At 34.1% G+C, this 23,374-nt stretch overlaps 2 pseudogenes; both read right to left on the reverse strand.

The window, feature by feature from the left end:
* Window positions 1-16,647: 16,647 nt before the first annotated feature.
* On the reverse strand, window positions 16,648-19,708 carry LOC124885227 (annotated as a pseudogene).
* Window positions 19,709-20,075: 367 nt separating this feature from the next.
* LOC107844464 lies at window positions 20,076-21,872 on the reverse strand (annotated as a pseudogene).
* Window positions 21,873-23,374: the final 1,502 nt, after the last annotated feature.

Genomic DNA, 23,374 nt, shown 5'->3' on the forward strand with positions numbered 1-23,374 from the left:
GTTGGCAGCAGTTATTTTTGCCTTAGAAAATTTGGAGGCATTATCTTTATGAAGTTCATGTTGATTGTTCATGGATCACAACAGTTTGCAATATGTGTTTTCGCAAAACGATTTAAATTTTTGTCAGAGAAGGTGGTTAGAATTGTTAAAAGATTATGATATGAGTGTGTTGTATCATCGGAGCAAGGCCAATGTAGTGGCAGACACCCTTACTAGATTGTCTATGGGTAGTGTTGTTCATGTTTAGAATAATAAGAAAAGGTTAGCTCAGGAGGTTCATCAGCTTGCTAGATTAGGTGTTAGGTTGGTTGATTCAGCTGAGGGTGGTGTATGGGTTCAGAATATTTCAGAATCTTCCTTGGTTGCCGAATTAAAGGAGAAACAAGATAGGGATTCTGGTTTAGTTAAGTTGAAGGAATAAGTTAGAGATCAGAAAGTAGAGGTTTTATCCCAAGAGGGAGATGGTGTGTTGTGATGTTAGGGTGGGTTATGTGTGCCATGTGTTGATGGTTTGAGATAGTAGATTTTGGCAAAAGCGCATGGTGCGCGTTACTTTTTACACCCAGGAGCCACTAAGATGTACCTTGAATTGTGGGAAATCTATTGGTGGAGTGGTATGAAGAGGGATATTGCAAAGTTTGTAGCTAAGTGTTCTAATTGTCAGCAGGTTAAGATTGAGCACCAGAGGCCTAGTGGCATATTGCAGGTGGTCAGTATTCCCACTTGGATATGGAAAGAGGTGAACATAGATTTTGTTGCTAGTTTGCCTCGTACGCATCGTCAACATGATTCGATATGGGTCACTGTAGACAGAATGATCAAATCAGCCCATTTCTTGCCAATTCATACCTCTTATTCATCCAAGGACTATGCCAAGATCTATATTAGAGATTTGGGTAGGTTGCATGGAGTCCCGTTGTCTATCATTTCAGATAGAGGTACTCATTTTACCCCTCACTTTTGGAGAGCTTTTCAGAAGGGTCTCGGTACCCAAGTTCATCTCAGTATAACTTGCTATCCTCAGACAGACGGTCAGGCAGAAAGGACCATTATGACCCTAGAGGATATGTTGAGGGAGTGAGTTCTTGATTTTAAGGATAGTTGGGATGATCACTTATCTTTGATCGAGTTTGCCTACAATAACAATTATCACTCCAGTATTCAGATGGCTTCGTTTGAGGCTCTCTATGAGAGAAGATGTAGATCTATTATTGGTTAGTTTGAGGTAGGTGAGGCTACTTTGATAGAATATATTTGGTGTTTGATGCAATGGAGAAGGTTCAGTTGTTTAGGGAGAGGCTTACGACAGCCCAAAGTCGTCCGAACTCCTATGCAGATGTGAGAAGAAAGGATCTTGAGTTTGAAGTTGGGGATTTGGTGTATTTGAAAATATCACTCATAAAAGAAGTGAAGAGATTTGGAAAGATATGTTGGCCCTTACTAAATCTTGAGTTGTTTTAGGAAAGTAGCTTATAAGCTTGAGTTGCCTGCAGATTTGGCATTAGTGCATCCAGTGTTCCATGTTTTTTTATTAAAGAAATGTATTGGTGACCCAGTTGTTGTAGTGCCTTTAGAAAGCACAGATGTTCAGGATAGCCTTTCTTACGAAGAAATCCCAATCGAGATCCTTGATCCTCAGATTCGTGAACTAAGGAACAAAGAATTTCCCTTGGTCAAAGTTCTTTGGCGGAATCAGTCTGTTGAGGAAGATATTTGGGAAGCAGAAACAGATATACGTATCAAGTACTCTAATCTTTTCTCCGTAAACTTAGACTCACCTTAAGGTAATAGTTCTTCTTAGATTGACTCTTTTCCATTCTCAGTCCCAGCTATATAATCATTCTCATGTCTTTGCATGCATTCAAAAATTCAGTTCAGTTATGTATCATGTTTCAGGCTCAATCATGTAATCATGTTTTCTGTTATGCATATTCAGTATGTGATTTTAGTTTCCCCAGTATTCTCAACTTAATCAGTATTATTCGAGGATGAATATTCCTAAGGGGGAGATATTGTAATACCTCATATTATACTTAGCTTAGTTCAACTCCTAGTTGCATGCATAAGAGGCTTAAAGCCTGAAAATTTCACTAAGTGTTGGGGACTTAGTCTTATTTTTGGCCTCTTAACTTTGAGGATTTTTAAATGAGTCTTCCTAACCCCGATATGTTGGTTTTTGAGTTAATTCATGTTCAGGGATGTAAGGAGCATGTCTCAAGGAAGTTTTGAATTTTTCGGACAAGGATTGGGTTATGTTTGGATTTTGATTCTAGAACCTCACCGCGATAGTGGCGCATCGCAATGGGTATAGAGATGAGCCCTTCATCGCATTGCGGTGACCTTCCAATTCGCATTCCAATTGTAAATTTAATTTTATGAGGGGAAGTTACATCTTTTCCCATCGGCCCAATTAGTAAAAACACGAATTAAAATGTTGGTTAGGGCATTATTTGCCCATATTCTCCAATTTCCACTCAAAACCAAGCCCTATTCATCCCCCAAGTTCATGCTTTTCATTCCTTTCTCTCTAAGAAAACCAAGAATTTAAGTTCCCTAATTCAAGAACTTTCAAGAAAAGCATCAAGATTCTTTTCAAGCTTAAGGGTTTAAGATATGTGTGATGTTCATCCATGGGCCCTTTCCACTAATGGAGTCCAACAGTCCATTTTTATGTTTTAAATTATGAATTATACATGTTTATGATGAATTATCTCCATGAAGATCTTACAAATTTTAATTATAAATTATGTTTACAAGTGTGTTTCAATGGAATGAGCCCTTACATGTTTGAATGATGAAATTTTCATGTTGAATCCCTAATTCATGGTTTTGGTATTGTACCTATGTTATTTTTGCATACCTTACCATTCCCATGCTTCAGATTACGAATTTTATGTGTTTGATGAAATGTCTAAATGATTGGCTTTTGAACAATAGTCCTCTATTATGGTTTCAAATCTTTTGTATGTCCTTATTGTTATTTCCATTCAGTGCTGGTGGGTTATGAACACCCAATACCTAGTTTCTTACATAATTTTAGTATCTTCAGAATGATTTCAGATATACCATGAGCATTATCATTCAGTCAATTATTATGATCAGTTGTTTGTTCAGTTAAGCTTAGTTTAGTCCAGTAATCAGTGTCAGTTCAGTTGGGAGTAGGATTTAGCACCGAGTAAACCTAGGGATGGGGGATCACCCGCCATATAGGACTTGGTCCTTAGAAGCAGTACTTAAGTTCTAGAACTACATAGACAACATAGGATTATGAGATGTCCCCCGCCAGTTTAGGACTGACATTCTCTTAGGGGTCACCCGCTAGTTTAGGACTGACTCCTTAGTCCTTCGGGACACCAGTTGAGTGGATCCACACAGCCATATGTTATTACTCGTGGCATGGTATTGACACCCTTCCAACTGGGGTATAGGTTGGACCCCGATTAGCTCAGATCGGGGCATATCGGTTAGATAATACCTCCCATAGTCTCAATTCAATATTCAGTACGGAATTTAGTTTAGGTTTGGTTGACCAAAGCATACAGATTATCAATTATTCAGTTATTAGATTTCAATATTTCATCTTACAAATTATCTCAGAAATAACATATGCTTGGTCATGCAGTCTCAGATTTTACAATTTTTATGCATTTTGCTCGGGTATTTTATGCATACATACTCAGTTATTTCATGCTATTCAGTCAGTCATTATCTCCTGCACAGTTAACCCATGCATTTCAGCCTAACCCCATCTCATATACTAGTATATTTAAAGTACTGACCACATACTTTTCTTCGCGCTATGATGTCTCATATCATAGGTTCGGACGCTCAGTTTCCTGACCGCGCTTAGATAGTTCAGTTTATCAGCAACAACAGTTTTAGTGAGTCCTCATCTATCGAGGACATGATTGCTTTATTTTAGTATATATTTATTACAGTCAGTTGGAGTTAGTTGGGGGTTTGTCCCATCAACTCCACAGTCAGTCAGTTAGAGGCTTTTCAGACATTCAGTTAGTTTATTAGATTTACTAGTTGGATTTCAGTATTTTTTGCTGATGTTTCAGACTTGCAAACTCTATTGTATTTTTCAGTATTTAAAACCTTATGTAATTATCAGTTGTTTCCTCATATGTCTTCATTTGTTAGTTTTACTCAGTACTCACAACATGTACCAGCTCATGGGTTAGCTTGTGGTCACTTGTGACCGTAAGCACCGTTGTCGCGACTAAGGGGTAGCCTCGGGTCATGACATCAGTACTTCTAGAATGTACTGAGTATGTGGGGGTGAATGCATAAGTACAATAACTGAATATTCATATAAACTTTCAATGATGCATGCTAAGTGTAAATGACTCACATTGAGCTTGAATAAAACAAAGACTGCAAAAATCATAAACATGAGTAATGAAGCATAAGGATAAACTTTGTGAGCCATAATACTTAGTTTCTAAAAGCTTTACTTATTATTTTTATTTAGGGAGGTTCTTCTAACCGATGTAAACCATGTGAGCTACCATGGAGTCCAACATTTTACCCATGTTGGGGAGAGCTGTTCTACCCTTGCCATAGGAATAGAACCTTAATCTTAGAAATCACTAAACTTAACCCATATTGGGAAGTAAACCTACGGTGGCTCGTAGTTTCTAGGAATTATGGATACGTTCATCCGAATTCCCTTCTCGGTGCTAAATACTACTCCCAGAATACTTATAGCTCATACTTTACGAAATCCACCTTAAGATAGCATAAGGGTTAGTATAGTAGAAACCAATTATGCTTTTCTTTTCTTTAAATCATAAGTATGGTAAAAAATTATGGATTTCAAGCTTTGTCATTGAATCAAAAGATCAAACTTTTCTTCTAAAATTTGTATTTAAACTTAAGCCTTAAATCTCATACTTTCTTTTATATAAATTGTAATACAATACATGCTTAAAACTCAATTGGATATCTTTAATCAATGTTTCAAATCAAACTCATGGTATTCAAATCATAATAGAAAATCTTTAAGCCAAGACATAATTAGATGAGAGAAAGTATGCACTTTAATACTTCAATCACATAATAATTTCATAAACTAAAAATAAGATAACTTGGGTGTGAACCCTAATTGCAAATCATATAACTCAAACTCTTAGACAAGTTTTGGGCACAAGGATGGAAGAATGTCCTTTTCCATAAACCCCACATACATTAATTGAAAGAATTCTTGAAAAAATCTTCTATTCGGAACTTAAATCCTTATGTTCTTGAGAGAAAAATCTTGAACTTTGTTCTTGGGAAAGGGGAAGGGTTTCTAGTGAGAAATTTTTAGGTAATGGGCAAGTAATGCCCCTTGGAATGTTAAAAATCGTGTTTTGGGCAATTGGGATTGAGGGGAAAGGACTCAATTGCCCCTTGGACTCTTTTCCCCATGGGAATGGCCCTTGCAGCGCAACCCGTATTCCAATGGAATATCCCTTGTGATGCGACCCCTAGTCCGGTGGAATAGCCTTCGCGGCATGGGGCTATCACAACTCCTTATTGTTTCTCACAAAAATGTTCATAACTTTTTGCTTGGGTATTGGATTAAGGTAAAATTAGTATCATTGAAAAGTTTACTCAATTATCTATCTTTTGGTAGGTTTTAATCTTCAAATTCTATATATGTCAAAAGTTATATATATTCAAAGTGGACCCTTGGTGAATCGAATACAAAAATTTGGCCGAATCAAAAGCTCTCAGCTCAACTTTTCCTTAAGTGATTTCTATAAATATTTTTTCACCTCATAAGCACTCTTCCACTAGGATAATGATCATGACACATGCATTCAAATGTAAATCATAGGATTAGAGTTTACACACGTAAGAACGACAGTTTGATTTCTAGCTCAAAAATGAGAGGTGTCACACTATTATGTGTAAGCAATGACTTTTTATTTTCCTCAAGTAGTCATAGTTTAAATCTGAGACCACTACGACTCTGGAGTAAAAATTATTGTTTTACTAAGAGAAAGTTCGATGCGGGGTACACCTTCATTATGCATGATAGTCTTTCTTTATCTAGTGGACTCTCTTATTTATATTAAAATGAGTGACAAATTGTTAGTTTGTGGCATTTTAACATTAATGATAATTTTTTTTATTGCCTCATTACCATGTAATAAGTAGCCAAATTATGGTATGGAAATGTGGGGTAGTTTTGGAGTCTATATTCATTAAACTCTAACAATTATTGGTTGCTTCTTTACTCCAATAAATTGGGTGATTTATCACCATCCTTTTGCAAATAATATGCAATAATTGACTATTTTTTCACTAGAGCATTTTATGCCAATTACTTTTTGAAGTTAGTGGCTTTTAAAGGCCAATAACGTCATGTTATATAGGTTGTTGCATTTAATTATTAGTTTGTGATGGATGAATTCAGTCATCATTTTTTTAGATTCATGTAACTTCCTACTCTTTATTCATCCATTATTTCTGATAACTCTTGTAATCCTACCTCTATTCTGTTTATCTTCCCATTTATTCTTCCTATTCATTTCAAGGATGAATGTCTTACCTATAAATAGTGTATTTTTGCATTATTTTTTTAAGTACAAAAAACTATAGAGTGCACAAAAGTTAGAAAAAAAGAGAATTTATTAGTTGAAGGGAGGTGTTCTTTTTTGTGGAGCTTTGAACTCAACTCTTGTCCAGAGTTAGTTGAGTTGTACTTTGTGAAAAGACTATTGTATCCTGGAGGAAATAAGTCAAGAATATTACTACTAGACTGGTGAAAATATTTGTTGCAGCGGGCTTGATTCTCCTTAAAGAAAGTGAAACATCCGTGCCTTAGCCAAGAAGAAGATATTTTTTGTTTTCTTCATTTGTATATTTTAGTTGTAACTTTATTATAATTTCACCAACATTTCCAGCTAGAGAAATGTTCTTAGATGTTTTTTAGCCCTTTATTCCAATTTTTCTTTTAATCGTACATCAATTTTTTTCTATCTTGATTGAGTTTTGTGAAGAATGATTTGATTTGTTATTATTATTTTTGAATGTTATTGTGAATTTGTTTTACTCTCCCTAGATAAGGAATAAAAGAAAGTAAACATATAATATATGTACATATATATATATATGTATGTATGTATGCATGTATGAATGTATAGATATAAGTATGTATATATATATGTATGTATCTTACATTTAGGAAATGTAACACCCCATATTTTTGTGCTAGACTTTGAAGCATCATTTTCATGTGTGTTGACTCTAATCCCATGAATTTATTTTGAATAAACATGTCATGATCTTTACCCTAGTGTGTTAAATGATTTAGAGGTGAAAAATATTCATAAGAGTCACTTAGAACAAAGTGGAGCGAAGATTCTTTGATTTGCCCAAAGTTTGGTATTTGATTCTACAAGGGTCTACTTTGAGCGTGTATAAATTTTTATATACATATAATTTTGCATCTAAAGACCCATCAAATTGTAAATAATCGAGTCAGCTGTCCAATGATACCAATTTCGCCTTAATCCGATACCCGAGTGAAAAGTTATAGTGATTTTCGTGAGTGAGGTCATGTGATAAGCGTGTGATATAGCTCTAGTTCGCACCTATTTTGCAACTTTTGGATTTCATATTTTTAAGGGTATTTGAATCTTTTTCCTTCACCCAATGGGTCCATAACACGAGATTTAACTCCCAAAACAGCATGTTTGCCTCATAATTCAGAAATCATCTCAAATTAAACTATTCTCTCTCAAGAACATACCCCTAGCCTCTTCGTGATTCAAAACCTTCCTTTGAAAAAACCCAGGAGTCAAGTGTTCCAATCCAATAAGGCTTTCAATAAAGTTGTTCTTTTTCAAGATTTAAGTTACAATATGTGTTAGGTGTTCATCCTTGAGTTCCTTCCACCCTTGGAGTTCAAGAACCCTTTTTTTTTATACAAGTTATGAAATTCATGATTTACTTGCTTGAATTGGATTGTATTCATGTTTGTGTTGTTGTATGGGTTTCGAATCAAGATTTATTGCAAGTTTCATGTAAACAAATTAACATTTATGTTAAATTATGTAATTCTCATGTCAAAACCCTTGATTGGCAAGATGAATGTTGTAGCCATGATGCTTATATGTTGTTTATTATCAAGTGCATTAATTATGCTCCCCAAGTGTTTGATAGAATGTCCATGTGAATTGAATAGTGAAATTATGATATGTTAGGATGTGATTCTCTCATGTATAAGTTCATGCCATCCAAGTGTTTGACAAAATGTCTAAATGAATGAATTGTGAAAAAGTGGCTATTGATTATGCTTTTAAGATTATGTTTTATTATGGATGTTATTGAGTCCTAGGGGTATTTAATACTCGAAATCAATCTGTTTACTTAGTTGCAGTAGTTATAGAATAGTCTCATTAAAGTTCAAGAACAGTAGTACTCAGTCAGTTAACAAAACTCAGTGAAACTCAGTCCAGTTCAGTCAGTCAACACGACCAGGGTTAGTTCAATCAAGATTAGTACAGTCTAGTGATCAGTGTCTTTCAGTTGGGAGTAGGATTCAGCACCGAGCGAATCTAGGGATGGGGGCATTCCTACCAGTTAGGGTTTGACCCTTAGTAGCAATCCCTGAGTTATAGAACTACGTAGCCAGTGTAGGGTAAGTCATCTTCCCGCCAGACTATTGTTGACACAATCACATATATATTTCATGAGTCTTCCTGCCAGATTAGGGTTGACACAACATTGTTAGTATCCCGTGGCAAGGTGCTAACACCTTTCCAACTGGGTTGTAGGTTGGACCCTAAATCAGTCTATACCAAGGTATGTCGATTAGATGAACACTCCCACAGTTACAGTTTCAATCTTTGCATTTAGTAAAGAACTCAGTCAGTTCTACAGAACAATGGCTATCAGTTATTAACTCTGCCATCAGAATTCAATACTCAGCTTTAGTATAATCTTAGATACGTGATGTATACTGATATGCGTAGTATTGTATGTTCAGTAGTTACAGTTTTGCATGTACTCTCATCCAGCCACTTCATGATGTTCATTCATTCAGTTATCATATCTTTCATATGAACCCATGTATATTAGCCTTACCTTACTTAGCATATCTGTACATTCCACTTACTGACACATTCTTTCTTTTGCGCTATGATATCTCATATCATAGGTTCGGATGCTTAGGTTCCTGACCGTATTTAGCAGCTCAGGCTATTAGCAACATATATAGTTGTAAGTCCTCATATTTCAAGGACAAAGTTTATCTATTTTAGCATTCCAATAGTTTAGTAGTTATTTCAGTCGGAGTTAGTTGGGGGCTTGTCCCATAAACTCCATATTTAGATAGTTAGAGGCTTTCAGACTAGCATAGTTAGTTATTCAGTTTTCAGATGTTATTATTAGTTATACTCAGTCATATTTTAGTATTTTGAAAACCTTATGGCATTTTAGATTTCTTTCGCATATATATATATATTCTACTATTATATTCAGTTCTCACAACAGGTACCAGTCATGGGTTAGCTTGTAGTCTTTTGGGGTTGTTTGCACTATGTGACGCCCAGGGTGTACTCTTGGGGCATTAAAAACTTGGAATCATAGCCTAAGGTTCAAAAGTGTCCTAGGGAGTCGTGAAGCGCCTTAAGTAAAGTCTTATGCATGGGTGTAGCACGCCACACTTATGGATAAGAGGCTATGAGGCGTTTTTAGAAAAATTTCCCTTGTTTTAGTGTTCATATCATGCGAGTGAGCATGGGCTCAAGTTAAACTATCTATCTAATTCAACTTTTCCTTCCTCTTACAGAACATGCCTTCTAGAAAGAACAACAAAAGAAGAAATGGGAATCAACCCGTACCTCTGCCTGTTCAGGAAGATCCCCTGAATGAGCATGTCTCTCACACCAAATTCAAAGTGACTTTCACTACCTTAGCTTATTCAGTAGTTACTCAGAACAATCTGTAGGCTGTTGTCCTATCTAGGCTTTTGATTCATGCTCAGCAGAGTGAAGGTGGGAAGTGTATGAAGAAATAAAGAAGAAATAAGAGGGCCACGACAAGTATTTTTAAGCCAAGGCCAGGGGGTAGTAACCGCTCCCTATTTTATCAAAAATTATCATCCTCAGCTCTGCCTTCATCCAGTGCACCAGTGCACCAGTGCCTAAGTTTAAGAATGGTGGTCTAAATAGAGCACTAGGCTCTAAGTTACAGAGTAGTGGGAAGGGTGTTTGTACTAATCTACTTTGCGGAGAATGAGGTAGGAATTATAAGGGTATGTGTAGAGCCGGTAGTGGTGTGTATTTTGGGTTATGGTAAGCCAGACCACAGAGTCAGAGATTACCTAACGAGTGGTCAGCAGGGCCAGTCCAACCGTCCTTCAGTCCTATCCTGTTGCCCAACTCAGGAGGGTGCCACTTCCAGTGCCACAAGTGTTCAATGTCAGAACAGACTTTATATACTTCAGTCCCGACATAATCCAGAAAGTTCTCCTGATACGGTTATGGGAACGTTATAGGCCTTTCATATTCTTACGTATGCTTTATTAGACATAGGATCCTTGCTTCTTTTTTGTAACTCAGTATATAACTATTAATTTTGATATCAATCTTGATACTCTAGTAGAACCCTCTTCCGTGTATACCCCAATACATAAACCTATTCCAGCCAGACGGGTATACAGAAATTGCCGGATTATAGTATTCGAGAAAATCACTTCACATGATTTCAGAAATAGAGTTGCTTATTTTCAATGTTTCATAAACTAATCCTTGAATGAAGGGGGTAGTACCTCAGTGCTTAAGAGCCAGACTGTAATACCCCGGGAAATTTTTCGTTGAAATTTTGTGCGTAAATGTATTGGGTTCTATCTTCTAGAATGAATTATAAATTTTTTGTGCGGGATTTCTTAGATTATGACCCACCATTGCGTAGAGTATCGAATAAGAATTTAGTACTCAGCTTTAGTATAATCTCAGATACATGGTGTATACCGATATGTGCAGTATTGTATATTCAGTAGTTACAGTTTTGCATGTACTCTTATCCAGCAACTTCATAATGTTCATTCGGTCAGTTATCATCTCTTGCATATGAACCCATGTATATCAATCTTACCTCACTTAGCATACCAGTACATTTCATGTACTGACGTATACTCTCTTTTGTGTCATGCTGTTTCATATCATAGGTTCGGATGCTCAGGTTCCTGACCATATTTAGCAGCTCAGGCTATCAGCAACAGATATATTGGTGAGTCCTCATATTTCAAGGATAGAGTTTATGTATTTCAGCATTCCAGCAGTTTAGTAGTTATTTCAGTCGGAGTTAGTTGGAGGCTTGTCCCACAACTCCATATTCAGACAGTTAGAGGCTTTCCGACTAGCATAGTTAGTTATTTAGTTTTCAGATGTTATTATCAGTTATAATCAGTCATTATTTTAATATTTTGAGAACATTATGGCATTTTTAGATTTCTTCCTCATATATATATATTCCAGTATTATATTTAGTGCTCACAACAGGTACCATTCATGGGTTAGCTTGTGGTCCTTCGAGGTCGTAAGCACCTTGTGACGCCTAGGGTATACTCTCGAGGCATTACAGAAAGATAAGATGTTGCTCAAATATCAAACAAAAGTAATACAAGTAATCTGAATTCTAAAAAAGTTCACGTTGACAAAAAAGCTAGACAACGTGAATCATCCAAACTGATGCAGTCCGATAAAAAAAAAGCCATTCTAGTTCGAACACGGGTAAACTCGACCACATCACGTAATGCCACTGGTGTTAGATACAACATCACCATATTACCTAATGTGTCATGCTCAGAGGTCGTGTTTGTTTTGGCTGAGCAAAATTTATTACAAGCAAGATAATTAGATAGTATAGTTCACACTCATCTTCATCGGTTAAAGTTTGTGTTAAGGAGTCACTCTAATATGAAGGGTGTAGTTCTAGAGCAGTTAGATACTTGAAAATGTCCATCTAATAACAGATTATGCTAGTCTAAAAATAGTTCATCAGTGTAAATTTTATGCTGCAAAAATATTTGAATATGAAACACCAATATTTTATTGTGGCAATTGTGTTGTGCGACTTATTGTGTTGTGCGACTTATCTCACATCAAGTTTCAATGACTCTAAGAAATCTATTTTTAGGAAACACTAATGAATCTAAACATTTTCAAACTTGTATAAAAACGTATAACAACATTTTTGCGTTCACATATCTTGGAGTTAGTTATGACAAAGAAATAGTAATAACTATAAGGGTACTTTTACCTTTTGAGTTCAAGGAAAAACGTATCACTTTATAGATGATTTAGACTCGACTACTGAAAAAATAAGAAACTTGTAATTATATTTCTTTAATAGTGAAAATAAATTAAGAAATTGGATGATATGTTCGAACAAACTGAATTAAGGTATTATGCAAAAGTTGATGAAACTATTAAACACTAATCCTTACTCCATACTTCTAAAATCACTAATAAATATTCTACAACTATGTGATTTATACAACGCTCTGAAATCTGATGTTGGCTTAGACCAGAGTGTTTATGACTTGTTAATCCTATTAGAAGTTGCAAAAATGTAGGTAGAGCAAGATGCTAAAAGTAATATTTTTACACCTCTTATTTGTGTAAATATATATAGCAATAGGAATCAGTTGGTAAGTTACTACTATGGTTATTACGATCCATTGTAGTATTCGTTATTGTTTTCCTATGGTAAATGAATGGCATTGTGGTATTCAGAAAGTTAATCCTCTAGGTGCGTCTTATTCTAGGCAAAAATATTGTGAACATGAATTATTGCCAACTGTAACAAATATGACTACAATTGATGAATTTCTCGATATAGAAGTTGAAGCTATGCAAAAAGAAAAATGCAAAAAATAATATCTCCTATTGTGAATGTTACTGTTATCGGCTCCAAATACAAAATAATGAAAATATAATTCTACATTCATGACAATTTTTCCAACAATACATTGAAGATTAGTGGATAAAGATTGAAACTCAAAGATTAGACTTTGCCTCTTTCAATCAAGATTGATTTAAAACTGATATGTTAGAAGGTTTACTAAATGTTCTTTGACGAGGTGAAAAGATGCTTCATGGGTAGGTAAACATAGATTTCTTACACTTAGCTTTATATGAGGTCCAATAGATATGTGTCAGCAGTATAAGAATGCCACTGCATTGGTTCAATGTTTTGGAAGACCTGAGATATTTTTAACCATGACTTATAACTCCTTCTAGCCAGAGATTCAAGAAAATCTTTTGGCAATTGATGAAGAACAGAATAGGCCTAATTTAATTTGTCAACTATTTCGTGCAAAACTAGAGTACTAAAAAAGAATTTACTAAAGAAACACATATTTGATAAAGTTGTGGTATTTATGTATACGGTAGAATTTCATAAAAGAGGACTTCCTCAAACTCATCTTCAAATTATGCTTGATGAAAAATATAAAATACTTACACCTGAAGCCTACGATCGATTTATTTGTACAGAATTGCCAAATCCTAAAGCAAATCCTCATTTATATCAACTTGTTATATAACACATGATTTATGGTGTTACGGTGAATTAAATTCAGAAAGTCCTTGTATGAAAAAAGCTATTGTAGATCTAAGTGTCCAACAAACTTTGCTCATGAAACAACAAAAAAAAAGTTCATCTCCTATTTACAAGAAATTTTAATATAGGAATCTATGTGAAAATGAGAAAACATCTCCAAAAAACGTAATATAAGAAACTATGTGGAAATAAAAAAACACCTCCTTGACAATTCATGGGTTGTCCTTTACAATTCTCTTTTATTATATAAATGTAATTGTCATATAAATGTAGAGATTTGTTCAGAAATTAAAATAGTTAAGTACATTTATAAGTAGATATGCAAAGGACAATACAAAATCACATTCTAGATTCATACTAATGATTCAAATATAGAAGTTGATGAGATAAAAAAATACCCATGTCCTTGGTGGATATTTGCACCTATGGAAGCATGGCGTATATTTGCTTTTACTATTAATGAAATGTCCAAATATATATCACCGTTAATTACATCTTGATGAACAACTTATTTCATTTAAAAGTACTGATAATATTAGTAAAATTATAAATAATTTAATTATTCAAAATAATGTTAACTGATTTTTTTTATAATGAGCGATGTAGATGACACAATAAAAAATTTAAACTTATTATATCGAGAACTTTTTAATATTTTGTGTGGTCAACAACAGATAAAATGGAACATGCTATTGACCATGTTGTGACCTGTCATCCTACTGAAGGAGAAAGATACTATCTTAGATTTCTTTGAATGAATGTAAGAGGCCCAAAATCATATCAAGATTTGCTAACCATAAATGACATATCATGTAAAACATTGAGAGTTAGCTGAAAAAAAAAAGATTGCTACTTTGAGATAATAATTAAATACAATGTATGTCTGAGGTAGTAAGTTATTAAATGCCGTCAAATCTCAGACATTTATTTGGTGTGTTGTTAATTTATTATAATCTAAGTAGTCAAAAATAATTATGAAAAAAAATCAAAACATCCTTGTCAGAGGATTTTCCAAAAACTTCAAAAATAAATACAAAAAAAGTCTGTTATATGGTGTTAAATCATATTAACCATATCCTTCATTCAGTTGGTGTTGATACTAATGAATTTGAACTAATTTCAGAAATAATTAAAGTATCTGCACTAGTACAAGAAGTTAAAGATGTTTACTTTGAAAGAAATATTATTGTTAGTGAAAAATTGCACGAAAAAGAGCTTACAATATAATCCTACATAATTTTTTTAAAAAATAAATTCGGTGCATTCTTTTTTGATGGTCCTGAAGAAATCGATAAAATATTTTTATATCAAGCTTTATTAGCAACTGTGAGATATAGAGAATTTATAGCTTTGAAAACTGCAAGTTCAGGTATCGCAACTTCACTTCTTCCTAGTGATCGAACTGCTCATTCCCATTTTAAAGTTTTGATTAATATTGATGAAAAGTTCATTTGTAACATTAGTAAACAAAGTTTTCTAGCGTCTTTAATTCATGATGCAAAATTTATAGTTTGGAATGAATTTCAATGACAAAAAAGAAAGTAGTCAGAGCTTTTGGTTTACTTTTGAAAAATTTAGTGAGAATAAAAATACTATTTGATGGAAAGATTGTTATTTTTAGTGGTGATTTTAAACAAACTTTCTTCGTTGTCCTTAGTAAAAAAAGAGAAGATTTTATTCGTGAAAGTTTACTATGCTCTCAAATTTAGAACAAACTTGAAAAAAATATAATTATTAGAAAATATATGTACAAAAATCGATCATGCTTTTTGTGAATACCTAATGAGAATTGTTAATGGAACAGAAGAAAAAAAATAATAAAAATAAAATTAAAATTTTTCGTTCTTTGATCATTTCATTCGTCAATGAAAAAGATTCATTACGTCTTTTATTTAAAGTTACTTATCCCAATTTGCATATCTTCCATGCAAGTATTTCTTTTATCACTTCACGTGCTATTCTAACACAAAAAATAATTTTATTGACAAAATAAATACATGTTAATTGCTCGATTTTCAAATACAGAAAAAACATATCTAGCTATTGATGAGACCGTGGATTCAAAGGATCAAAGTGAGTATGAAAACTTACTGCATACTTTGAATCCTGCTGGTTTACCTTCTTATAAATTAACATTAAAAGAAATTGTCCAATTATATTACTACAAAATCTAAATTATTGCGAAGGTTTATGAAATGATACACACTTAATATGTAATGATTTCAAATCACACGTTATCAGCCTTACAATATCTAGCGGTGATTTTTAAAATATACATGTGTTCATTCCACGAATACCACTACTTACATCACAAGATGAAAAATTATCCCTTTATTAAAGGATACAATTTTCAATACTATTGTGTTATGCAATGGTAATTAATAAAGCTCAGGGACATACATTAAATTTCGTTGTATTTATTTATGTGAGCTTGTCTTCTCTCATAAATATTAAAATATTTAATATGTATATTACTTTGTCAAGAATCAAAAGTTTCATCCATGTTAAAATTAATAAGACCGCTCATAGCTGATGACACTGATAACCAATCACATATAATGTCGTTTAAGATGAAATCACTGAAAAAGTTTTTTCTTAAGATTATCTTAGACTTTTCACATGTAGATGAGATATTGTACTTTATTTAACCTTATATTCTTCTACTTCGTACCATTCTTCCTCTGTTAATGATTTTAACTTATGTTTCTGCATTTATATATTTCGACTTTAACTTCTAGATATGGCAGAAAGACGAAATTAAAAGCAGTAAATGATAGGGTAATTTTACCATATTATACTTTGAATATAATAAGTTTAATATTTAGAAAAATGCATTAAAAATGAATCATATTTAATACTAAGGATAAAATGGGTAGAAATAGGTAAATTATTTATTGATTTTATAAACTGACAAATATTATTAAACATTCTAAAATAAAAAAATGAACAAGTAAAAATGGACGAACAGAATAACAATTAATTAAGTTGCTATATGAAAAATCTAACTCCTTTTAATTGGTTACTAATGCTATCAAAATTTTTTGATTAAAGAACACAATGTAAGGTTGATAGAATATCTTACTCTTGGTTGACATTAAACTCTGGAAATTCTGTCGATAGCAAGTGCCAATCTCTGTAGTAGAAACAAATGAGCTAGCACACAATAAATGACTATTGAGAGAATCAACATTATCATCCATGACGAGCATATGAGCTTCACAAACATCTTCAATATGTACAATTGGAACTTTTCCAAAGAAGCTCCTCCAAAAATTTGAGTAAAAACGATAGCAACAGCAATATATTCCGTATATTCCTATAAAATAGGTCTGGGGAGGTTAGTACGCAGTTCATACCACTACTTCAGAAGAAGTAGAGAGGTTATTTTCGATAGACCCCCGACACAGGACAACTAACAGTATAACAAACCAAAATCATAAAAGCAAATAGCAAAAAGGAATAGCACACAACTAAATAATAAAAGAAATCAAACATCCCACAGAGTACTTCTATAAACTACCTATCCAAAATCACAAACATTAGCAAAACATCACGAACAAGGAACTAGTAGACACACGCATACCATTATGACTACAGGCACAACCACAAACAATGTACTCCTTCCTACTAGTCAGGACACACTCCTAACCACTAACAATCTACCCCAATTCGCGCTCTCCACACCTTCCCATCAAGGATCATATTCCCGTAAGCTGTAACTGCTCAATATCCTGCCTAATCACCTCTCTCTAATATTTCTTTGGCCTACCTATATCCCGCCCGAAACCATATGTAGCCAGTCTCTCACACCTCTGTACTAGGCATCTGTGCCCCTTCTCAGCACATGTCCGAACCGTCTCAACCTAACTACCTGCAGCTTCTTTTGCACCAAAGTCACTCGCACCCTCTTTCACATAGTCTTATTTCTAACTCCATCTCTCCTAGTGAGTTCACATATCCATCTCAACATCCTCATCTCTGTCATCTTCAACTTGAGTGTATAGTAAAAATTCTCCTCGAGTCAAAATTGACAAGAACATAGCAAGAGTTGTTGGGGTATAATGTAAATAAGTGTGTCCACCCACAAGGCCACAGCATAATGTCAGCACCTCCAAACCTTCCTTCCCAAAGTTCAACATCTCTTTCTCAGCTAGCATTTTTGACTCTATATAATCCTATAATAAAAAAATAAAAGGATATAAGTTTTATGCCCTGATTGCGTAAAATTAGATTACATAGTGAAGTCACCGAAAAGGCATTTTTGTAGATAACACTATCAAGTTATTGAAAAGATATCTACAGATAACCTACGATAAAAAGTGAAATTAAATTTATAATATTGAAAATTTTAAGTTTTATGCAATGTTGGTGAAAAATAAATATGATAAGTATTTTTAATAATAATTTGGAATAAATGATAAGTAATCTGCTATATCCACTTGTATTATTACATGAAAGTGCAGCACGAATTTGGCAGGCTCATTATATATAACTTAATTTAAGAGCTAAACTTATATATAACGATAATCATGTCATTCAAAAGATATATATAGTAAGTTTTTTATAAAAATTGATATTTTTAATCTTTAAAATGAGCCACAATGCCAGCTAAAAATGACATATTATTGCTTAAACCCAAGATTTTAGAAGAAAAAGACTTCTTTAGATGATGAATCTATTGGAAAATTGGTGGAAGATTACTCTCAGCCACTCAAATTCTTTTCTCGAAGACAAGTGAAACAATGATTTTTCTTTGTTTCACTCAACGTAATAAAGAAATCAACTGATTTCTCAGGGAACAAGGTCCTTCACAGAAACTAATTTGAGTTATGAAAAATTGCACAATCAACTTATGTGGAAAACCTTCTTTCTCAAGGAGTAACAACCACAACTTAAATCCACTGAAGTCAAAGAAGGTTCAAGATAACAACTCTACAATCAAAACCTTTAACTTCTACTCTAGACACAAACAATTAACTATAACTATTTAAACTACTAACTCACCAAAAAGTCAAATCTGCTAAATCTTACCAACACTGACTCAAGAATCAACACACGATATATGCGATAACTAAATAGATAGACTCTATACAATTTCAAGAATCACATAAACAAAAATTCTTACTATAACCAAAGACTCAACTGAACTCTGCTTCAACTGGATGAATGCATGAATGTTTGTGATTTTCTGTTGCTTCCAATTTTTGGAGGGGTTCTCACTGCTGAGTACCCCAACAGTTATAGTTTCAACCTTTTGTATAGTTATAGCAGTTCCTTTATTTTGCTCATATATTAATACTGTAACATATAATTGTATCCTTCACAATTTGGATAGACAAAGAATTGAAAAAACTTTGAGAAAGTGGAGCTGCAAAACTAATGAGTCTATCAACGGAGTCGATAATGATGGTGGCATCTTAGGACGGCGTGTCAAGCCCAAACTGGACAAAAGCCGTGAGATCTTCTAAAGAAGAGTGATTTATGTCGTCTAGCGACTTAAACATGGTAGCATACCAAAGAAGTTTCCCATCTTAACTAACACATATAGCGATTGATAAGACTGGCTGCATTATCATACCACCTCAAACGACCAGATATTAGCTTTATTTTTTTGATAAGGAAAAAGGGTCAAATATGCCCCTGAACGTTACGAAAAGGTCCAAATATGTCCTCAGTTATAAGTTTGGTCCAAATATGCCCTCACTGTTAAAGATTAGGAGCAAATATGCCCCTATAGACGTTAAGTGACAAGCTGGACATTTGCAGGTCCTTTTTTTTATTTTTTAAATTTTTAATAGCCACGTAAGTAAATAATTGCCACATCACATAAGAAAATCCACTCAGCTCTTTTATATCCTGACCCGACTCAAGATCTGACCCAAAATCCTCTTTTAACTTCTATAATACCCTAACCCATTTCACCATATCTTCTACGATACTGATCTCTAAAGGAGAATCCTTGGCAAAGAAAGAGAAATAGTAATTACTTTTATCGGTAGCTTACAGTGAGATCAACTACAGGGAGATCAACGCGACACTGATCTCTATACGACTTTTTTTTGTTGTGGCCTGCCAATGATATGCTCGTTTGATTAACTCCATGGCAACGTAACAGAGCAAAGTCAATTTTGTTTGGCATTCTTGTTTTAGCTGACGATTTTTTTTACGTTTTTGAGTTTTGTTGTTTGGGTGAATCTATTGTAGAATTTGTGCAGTAGTCGATAATCAAAACTTGATACACTCCATTTGATATGAAAAAGTGACCACTGTTTATTTCCTTTAATAGGCTTCGATGATTATTACTCTCTCCGATTTAATTTGTTTGTCGTACTTTACTTTGAAGTTCATTTCAAAAAAATGTCTTATTTTTGAAGTGCAAATCCGAATTAGTCCAAAGCCCCAAATGATATGGAAAAAGAAAATAGTTTGAGTAGTGTACAACCCTAAGCCATCTACTATGTAATATGACTCCACTTTCTATATACATAGAGGAAACGAGTGTAGAATCAACAAACTTGTCGTACTTTAGCAAATTCAATTGTTTGCTTGCCCTCGTGACCTTTAGTGAAGAAATAATTGAAATAATCTGAGTAAACAACTTGTTTATGCAATGGTTTCTCTCCATTTTCAGCACTTGTTTCAAAGGACCAAAAATTGTATCAGGTACTGGATTCACAAATATTGGCACTGAGACTCTGTTCCTACTGGCACTTACAATCGCATGATGCTCGTCGCTTTTGTACCTATCGTTGCTCATGATCTGAAGGACATCTCTGATATTGATCACGAGCGCCCTTTTGATTGGTAGCACATGAATTCAGCCTTCGCCTTTGGGTTATCGAACATAAAGGCCAACAACATCATCTTGTAGTAGCATAGTGATTGACGAAACATCAGCATGACAGCCAACACCAACAATGAGCTTAGGACTCGGGCACACGGGGTAGCGAATGAGGTTAACAATAAATACATCCTTAATAATAGACTTCATCGATTCATTAGTTTACTTCACGTTTAGCATCTCGATCAACACCTCGGTAAGCTTTTCTATAATACGTTTAGCCCACTTCATGTACTCCAAAAACTAATCTCTGTCTAATAAATATGAAATTAATCCAAAAAATGGTCAAGATAGATGCTCATATTTTACCATTGTTCCAAGGCTCTCCTTCAAAAATGGTCTAAATAGACACTAATATTAAAGGTAGAATCTACAATATCAGTAGCAAAGGGAAGTATAAAACTAGATAAAGCCACTATATGACTAGAATTTGCAAGAAAAGATGAAAGGCTAATTAGCTAACACATGCATGGTTGTTTATGCTTGGCATTAGATCATTGAATAAAACTTGATAATACTTTCCCCTAAATGTGATTACAGTTCTCTCAATATTCTAAGAAGACAATACTACTTACAAAGGATCCTAGATAAGAATTTTTGAAAGTAAAGATGAATCAAAGGATTTGAAATATATCGTCCCTTGCTTGCCACCAAATCCTAACCTATTATGACATTTTGTACCAGACATGATAACTTTTCCATTGCATTCCCCAAGTCATCCAGAAGTGATCACCATTCCCTACATTTTCTCCATATGCAGAACATCTAGATCAACAAACAAAGAAGGGGATACAGAAAAAGAGGGAGAAGAAGATTGGCAATTGAATAATTTCTCATACAACATCCTATTCGAGGCCTCAATCACCCTCGTAGAATGAATTTGAAAACCTCATAGATAGCGTAATATTAAATCCCCCATAATTGAAAACTTTCATATACCCATCCAAAACAAGGCAAAAAAAATCTGGATACAAAAAACCAAAAAACTGGGCAAAAATAGTAAAAAACAACAACATAAAATTAGGATAAAACAACAACAAAACAACATTAATATCATCCATTCATTCATTCAACTAACCAAAAGATAGTATCATCAATACTATTCAACAAAAAAAGTTATTTCTAACTATATTGTTTGTCAACCAACTACGATTAACCATCAAAAAATTAAGTTAAAAATAAACATAGAAATTAAACTACATCACAGACAAACACTATCAGGTGTAAGTACTCCTTTGCCTTTAACTCCCATTTTGGTCCTATATTTTTTTGCTTCCATTTGCAGTTGTCCAGAAGAGACTGCCTTTTTTCCCTTCCAGGTTGTCTTGACTGGAGAATAAGGTAGATTAGTTGGCACTGAAACACCAGTGTGATCTCCAGTAAAACTAATTTTTCTTGTACCAGTTGGAACACCTCTTGTCATCAGCTTTTCAACCCAAGATTCAGATTCAGGATATACCATTAGTCTTAGGGAGGATCTTCTTCATTTCCAACATCGGGACCATATGGTTCAAAATTTTGTGTTGCAACTTGTATTTGTTCAAGATCATCTTCCTCTCCTACTATTTTTTACTGTGAATTACTTTCCATCATTGGCCTTTATTCTTTTCTTGATGCATTTTCAGCTGACTTTTCCTACAAAAATATTGTCAATAATTATGTTGTTAATCACATAAGAATTAAAAATATGTTGTAAATAAGTATTTTGTAGCTCACCTTTTCACAACCTTTTGCATTGTGATTTGGTTCGTCATAATTACTATATGTCATTTGAGTGCCCTTTTTAGACTGTGACCATTCACCCTTCCTTTTTCTTGCTTCATTAGGTTCTCTATTCCTCTTTGATTTAGGTCTACCAAATTGTTTCACATTATTAGGAGGTAACATTGCATGAGAATCCTCAACCTTCCAAAACCTCTCACCCGTCATGTAATACCCCGTACTTCTACCTAGCTTGAAATCGTCCTAAGTATATTAGAAAATTACTTTGATAGATGAATCCACTTTAATATACGTGGAATTTTTATAAGATTTTCACTTTTTGTCATGTGGAAAATTTAATTAGCTTTCCAATGATACCAATTTCATTCAAATCCGATATCAGGGTAGAAAGTTATGACCGTTTTACAGAAAGTAGTCAAAACTACCCAGGTGCGACGGTGAGAGCCGACGGACCGTCGAGCTAGTGACGGGCCATCGCCCAAGCCGTCACAGCAGAGGCAGTGAGACCATTTCTACCTTAGGGTGAGGACTCAGACCGACGGACCGTCGAGCAAGCGACGGACAGTCGCCCAAGCCGTCGCAGCAGAGACAGTGAACCCCTATTCTGCCCAGGTGCGACGGTTAGGACCGACAGACTGTTGACCAAGAGACGGACCATCGCATAGTTTATTTAGTTATTTTAAAGTCATTTTTGAAAGGGTATTTGGGTCTTTTTCCACCCGTTTTAACCTCTAATTATATTAGATTAAGGCTCATAAGTTCATTATCTATCTACAACATCAAATTAGGGTTTTCTCTCAAAGATAATCCCCAAGAACAAGATCCAAATCATTCTTCAAGAAACTAAGAGATTCCAAGTTCTTCAAGTCCAAGAACTTCAAGAAACTCACAACCCAGGTATGTCATATGTTGATTCATGGGTCCCTTTCACTCATGAAGCTCAAGAATCTATTTTCAAAATCCAAGATTTGTGTATTTATGAATGTTCATGATTTAAATTGAATTGAAATACATGTTCATGATGTTGTGGGGTTTTGATTCATGTTTGAAATTATATATTCCATTGATTGACCTTAGGATGTGGTGATTTGCATAATAATCATGATAAACCCTTAAATTTATACATTGATTGATATATCCGTGATTATTAGACGTGTTGATGATTGTATAACCAAAGCATGCTCCTCATGTATTCGATTAAATGCCTATGTGCAGGAAAAGTGCCATACTAGTATGATAATA

This window comes from Capsicum annuum, unplaced genomic scaffold (assembly GCF_002878395.1).
Source record: "Capsicum annuum cultivar UCD-10X-F1 unplaced genomic scaffold, UCD10Xv1.1 ctg3821, whole genome shotgun sequence".
NCBI classification, from domain to species: domain Eukaryota; kingdom Viridiplantae; phylum Streptophyta; class Magnoliopsida; order Solanales; family Solanaceae; genus Capsicum; species Capsicum annuum.